Here is a 6,000-nt window from a genome sequence, read left to right on the forward strand (position 1 = left end):
ACTGGATTTAACGAAGGGGTACTGGCAGATACCCCTGACCCCGGAATCCAGAGAGAGGACGGCGTTTTCGACTCCCTTCGGATTATACCAATTTAGGACCATGCCCTTTGGGTTGCACGGAGCACCAGCCACTTTCCAGCGGATGATGGATCGCATTTTGCGGCCCCATCAGCAGTACGCCGCTGCTTACATAGATGACGTGGTTATCCACAGTGAGGATTGGCCGAGTCATCTGTGTAAGGTAGCGGCGGTATTGCAATCCTTGCGGGAGGCTGGGCTCACTGCTAACCCAAAGAAATGTGCCATTGGGAAGAGTGAGTCGGAGTATTTGGGGTATCGAGTAGGGGGTGGCCAGATCAGACCGCTGATTGCTAAGGTGAAAGCCTTGGCTGACTGGCCGGTCCCTACGACCAAAACCCAGGTGCGCTCTTTCTTGGGACTAGCGGGCTATTACAGGAAGTTCATTCCGGGCTTCGCCACGCTTGCTGCTCCCTTGACAGACCTCCGGGCTCTCCCATTTTATTTGGGGGAAGATGAAATCCCCCATTATTATGGCTTCTCCTTTTCTACACGCATTTCGAATGTCATTGTATAACAGATTATTTTGCTCAGTGTCTGAATTTGGTGGTCTATAGCATGCTCCTATTATTATGCCCTTTGAATTTTTGTCCATTATTCTGACCCATATTGATTCTGCATTGTTTTCTTTGTTCTGATTTAACACCTGGGCTTCAAGACTACTTCTTATGTATAGCGCTACCCCTCCGTCTCTTCTGTCCTGCCTGTCTTTCCTATACAGGTTGTACCCACTAATATTATATTCGTCTCCATCACTCTCAGACAACCAAGTTTCTATAACACCTATCACATCATAGTTACTTGTTAGTGCAGTAGCTTGTTTCTGAGACTTCTAGCATTAAAATAAATACATTTAATAGTTGTCTTACCTGAGTTGTTGTCCTTGTTTTGATGTGGTCTCCCTTCTGTTTTTTTTGTTTTCTCCCCCCTTTCCTTTCTATTTTAAATGCTTCTGGACCTCCTCAAGGTTCCTTTCTCTGAGTAGATTGGTTCCCTTTCTGTTTAAATGCAGTAAATTTTGCAATTTGAACAAAATAATTTGCTCGAAGACCAAAATAACAGTTAATTTCACTATTTGATAATTTTTAAATACTCAAATCATGAAAGGTTATTTAAAAAAAAGGTGTTTGTCCAAATTCTTGGACTGCTCTAATAAAAAGGTTTTCTGTTATCCATTGTGATCCTCGGCATTAAGGAAACCTTAAAGGCTAATTTACCATTTGAATGGAATGAAATAGGCCACAGTGAGAGATCTACCACACAAGGCTATGCATACAAAATGTTGTACAAATCCATTCAACAGAGTCAAAGTGAAGTTTAATGTTAAACTGCCTACTCTAAAAACACAAGCTAAGTTAGAGAAACACTTGGGTAAACCTTGCCCCCATGGGTTTTACAGTTGTGTCTATTTGCTTTGTGCTGGCCAAGGTTGCCACAAGTGTTTCTTCTAACTTAGCTTGTGTTTTTGATATCTCCACTTAAATGGCTGGGCACTTTTTGAGAACTTGGTGTTTTTTCACATTTCCAATGTGTTTTGGTTCCAGATATCACTTTTTTCACTTAAGGGATATGTATCTACAGTGCCTATAGAAAGTCTACACCCCCTTTCAAAATGTTCACCTTTTGTTGCCTTATAGCCTGGAATTAAAATGCATTAAAATAGTTTTTTTCATTTATCTACACATCCTACCCCACAACTTCCAAGTGACAAAACTATTCTAGAAATTTGTAGAAAATTAATTAAAAATCAAAACTGAAATAGCTTGGTTGGATAAGTGTCCACCCCCTTTGTAATAGCAATCCTAAATTAGCTCAGGTGTAACCAATCGCCTTCAAAATCACATACCAAGTTAAGTGGCCTCCACCGATGTTAAATTGTAGTGATTCACATGATTTCAGGATCAATTCAGCAATTCCTATAGGTTCTTGGTAGTGCATTTCATAGCAAAGACTCAACCATGAGCACCAAGGAGCTTTCAAAAGAACTCCGGGACAAAGTTGTTGAAAGGCACAGATCAGGGGATGGGTATAAAAAATATCAAAGGCCTTGAATATCACTTGGATCATGGTCAAGGAGATTATTAAGAAGTGGAAAGTGTGTGGCACCACCAAGTCCTTGCCTAGATCAGGCCGTCCCTCCAAACTGGATGACCGAGCAAGAAAGAGACTGACCAGGGAGGCTACCAAGAGACCAATGGCAACTTTGCAAGAGCTACAGACTTTTATGGCCAAGACTGGTCAAAGTGTGACTGTGACGGGGTACTGCCCCGTCTTTATGATCATGGTTGGGACTGGCAGGGAGGGGGTTAAAATTCCTCCCTGCCAGGAAAACATGCAGAGGGAGACGAGCTGCTGTTCCCGCCTCCGCCAGCAGAGGGAGACGAGCTGCCGTTCCCGCCTCCGCCAGCAGAGGGAGACGAGCTGCCGTTCCCGCCTCCGCCAGCAGAGGGAGACGAGCTGCTGTTCCCGCCTCCGCCAGCAGAGGGAGACGAGTTGCTGTTCCCGCCTCCGCCAGCAGAGGGAGACGAGTTGCTGTTTCCGCCTCCGCCACTAGAGGGAGAGGGGCCGCCGTTCCCGCCTCCGCAAGCAGAGGGAGACGAGCCGCCGTTCCCGTCTCCGCCAGCAGAGGGAGCCGGGCCGCCGTTCCCATCTCCGCCAGCAGAGGGAGCCGGGCCGCCGTTCCCGTCTCCGCCAGCAGAGGGAGCCGGGCTGCCGTTCCCGCCTCCGCCAGCAGAGGGAGCCGGGCCGCCGTTCCCGTCTCCGCCACCAGAGGGAGCCGGGCCGCCGTTCCCGCCTCCGCCACCAGAGGGAGCCGGGCCGCCGTTCCCGTCTCCGCCTCCCGAGGGTCCGCTGCTGCTGCCGTCGCCTCCCGAGGGTCCGCTGCTGCTGCCGTCGCCTCCCGAGGGTCCGCTGCTGCTGCCTTCGCCTCCCGAGGGTCCGCTGCTGCTGCCGTCGCCTGGGGTTGCCAGGAATCCTGTTTCGCCTGGGGTCGCTACACTATGGCCGGAACCCCACGGAGGGGAGTTGCTGGCCATGAAGAGGGGGAGGGAGGTCAGGAGACCAGCTCCCCCAGCGGCACTTTCGCGGCAAGAGAGTGTGTGGCCGGAGCCCCGGAAGAGGGTGCTGCTGGCCACGTAGAATTGGGTAGCGCCGGACGTCCCACCATGGCCACCCCCATGGACACTGTGCTTCCCCCTCTTCCGGGACTGAGACTGAGGGGGGAGGTGGCCATTTAGGCCATGTTGTGCTTGGCACAAAGGGGGGGGGGGGGGGGGGGGGGGGGGGGGGGGGGGGGGGGGGGGGGGATATGTGACGGGATACTGCCCAGTCTTTAAGATCATGGTTGGGACTGGCAGGGAGGGGGTTAAAATTCCTCCCTGCCAGGAAAACATGTGAGAATGTGGCTGGAGCCCTAATTGACTAATTAGCAATTATTGATTAATTGGGCTCCAGCCACAGGGGATAAAAGCCAGGGGAGAGGCCCTGGCTAGGAGAGAGAGTTGAAGAAGAATTCTAGAAGCAGGAGTGTGTTTGTATGTGCTGTTTTTCTGTTCCAGTTAAGGCAACGCCCAGCCTGGAAACCTTTATTTTTGTAAGTTTTGCTTTTTTCTTTGTGTGTATTTTATGTTTAAAACATTTTTGTTTGGCCCTTGTGCTGGTTTATTTTGTATTTTTGTTTATTAAAAACTTTATCAAACCTCGGTCCATCCTGTCACAGTGACTGTTTTCCAAAATTGTGGGCGGAGCTTCCTTTGTTTGAGAGCTCGAGACCAATAGAGTATAAAAAGGTTTTGAAAGTCTGTTTAAAGAAGAGAGAAGAAAAGAGGGAGTGAGGAGAGAGAGAGAGAGACTTTGACTTTTAAAATCCCTTCATTCTATAAATTAGAATACAATATAAAAAACTAAATAAAGCCAAAACAAAACAAACAAAATACAATGGTGCAAAATAACATAACAGATCCAACATTTCTCATTCCATTTTCAAACAGTCCAGTTCAATGGGATCTCAGTCTTTCAGAGAGTGTTTCTCACATGAGCAGAACAAGCTGCCCCTCCTCACTCACGGCACACACGCCCTCCCCAATGCACCAACGCCTCTCAAAACTGTCCAGGTGGTGTACCATTTTAAAATAGGCAAACTCCATCTTGATCGTGGAGACCATCAGGATCCTAAAAATACTAATAGGATTTTGTGGTAAAGACGTGCAGGTGAGTGCAGTGCAGAGCAGAGTAATCACACAGACAACGTTTGTACAGGTGCAAGGGTGTTTATTTAATTTAATAAATGTCCAGAGCCTTAAGGCAAACCTGCAAATAATAACAGTGTTGGAAGTGGTACAGCGGTTGTATCACTTCGGTTTGTAATGCCACGGGTTTGACCCGTAACCCAAAGTCCCGTTCCGTCACCCACATAAAACACAAAACACAGACACAATTTAGACAGTGCGTGATTTTAGTGCTTGTAGTGGAAAGATGCGTGGTGAAGTCCGGGTTTTTCGCTGGCCTGCGGCTGCAGCTCCGGATCGTGCTCAGTAATCTTCAGTGACAAATAACACACAAGACACACAGTGTTAATACACAGACACGAAAACACTCACGGTTCATTCACAGTACTGGCTCCTTCTCGGTTAGTTATATTAACCATATGCAAAGGAACAGATCACTCAAGCCATGCCCCCTATTTATACCCTCGCCCATGACCCCGAGGTTAACGAGCGCATCTGCTCCTCCAGTCCTCGGATGCCACGCCGCTTACCATCCGGGTCAATGAGCTTGGGTGCCATGGCTCCACCCCCGTCCTAAATGACCGACTTCCATCTACCCTACGGAATAAATTGTCGTGCCATTTAATTAAGGGTACTCTGTTCCTTGTGCACCGTGCCCTCACAGGTCGAGAGGGAGATCTAACACCAAGAATCATTCGATCTCTGTCACATATCCCACCGCTCAGAGTGGAGCCGAAGGAACACTCGGCTGAATCTACCTTTCCCATTACTCCCCCCTCCCGGGAAAAATAATCCGCATTTTGGTGGTCTTTCCCTGCACGGTGTACCATATGGTACATGAAGGGCTGTAATGCCAGATACCACCGAGTTATCCGGGCATTGCTGTCCTTCATTGTGCTTAACCACTTGAGTGGGGCGTGGTCAGTGACAAGATCAAATGAGTGTCCCAGCAGGTAGTATCTTAAAGAGTGAGTAGCCCATTTAATGGCCAAACACTCTTTTTCGACGACGGAGTAGTTGCGCTCCCGAGGGAGCATTTTTTTACTTATGTACAGAACAGGGTGTTCTACTCCGCCTACCATTTGAGACAGGACTGCACCCAAACCGACATCCGAAGCATCGGTGTGGAGGATGAATCTCTTAGTAAAGTCTGGAGTGATGAGAGCAGGGGCCTGGCAAAGTCTCTGCTTAACAGTATTAAACGCCCCCTGACATTATTCTGACCACTTAATTGAATTTGGTGCGCTCTTTCTGGTGAGGTCAACTAAGGGATTAACCACTGTGGCATACTCAGGGATAAAGCGGCGGTAATAACCGCCTAACCCCAGTAGCAACCTCACTTGAGCCTTGGTTTTGGGGATTGCCGTGTCCACCAAGGCCTGGACCTTGGAGACAACGGGTTTCACCCTGCCATTCCCCATTACAAATCCCAAATATTGTGTCTCTTTCTTGGCAAATGCACATTTTCGCAAGTTAGCTGTCAGCCAGGCTGCCCTTAGAGACTGAAGGATGGCTGTGATCCTAGCCAAATGCTCTCGCCAGGTGGAGCTGTAAATAACCACATCATCAATATACGCTGCCGTGGGTGTAAAACCTGGTCCATCAGTCTCTGGAAGACAGCAGGCGCACCATGTAACCCAAACGGCATGGTTGTAAAATGAAACAGCCCCTCTGGTGTTGAAAATGCGGTTTTCTC

The sequence above is a fragment of the Acipenser ruthenus genome, chromosome 24 (assembly GCF_902713425.1).
Source record: "Acipenser ruthenus chromosome 24, fAciRut3.2 maternal haplotype, whole genome shotgun sequence".
NCBI lineage: Eukaryota > Metazoa > Chordata > Actinopteri > Acipenseriformes > Acipenseridae > Acipenser > Acipenser ruthenus.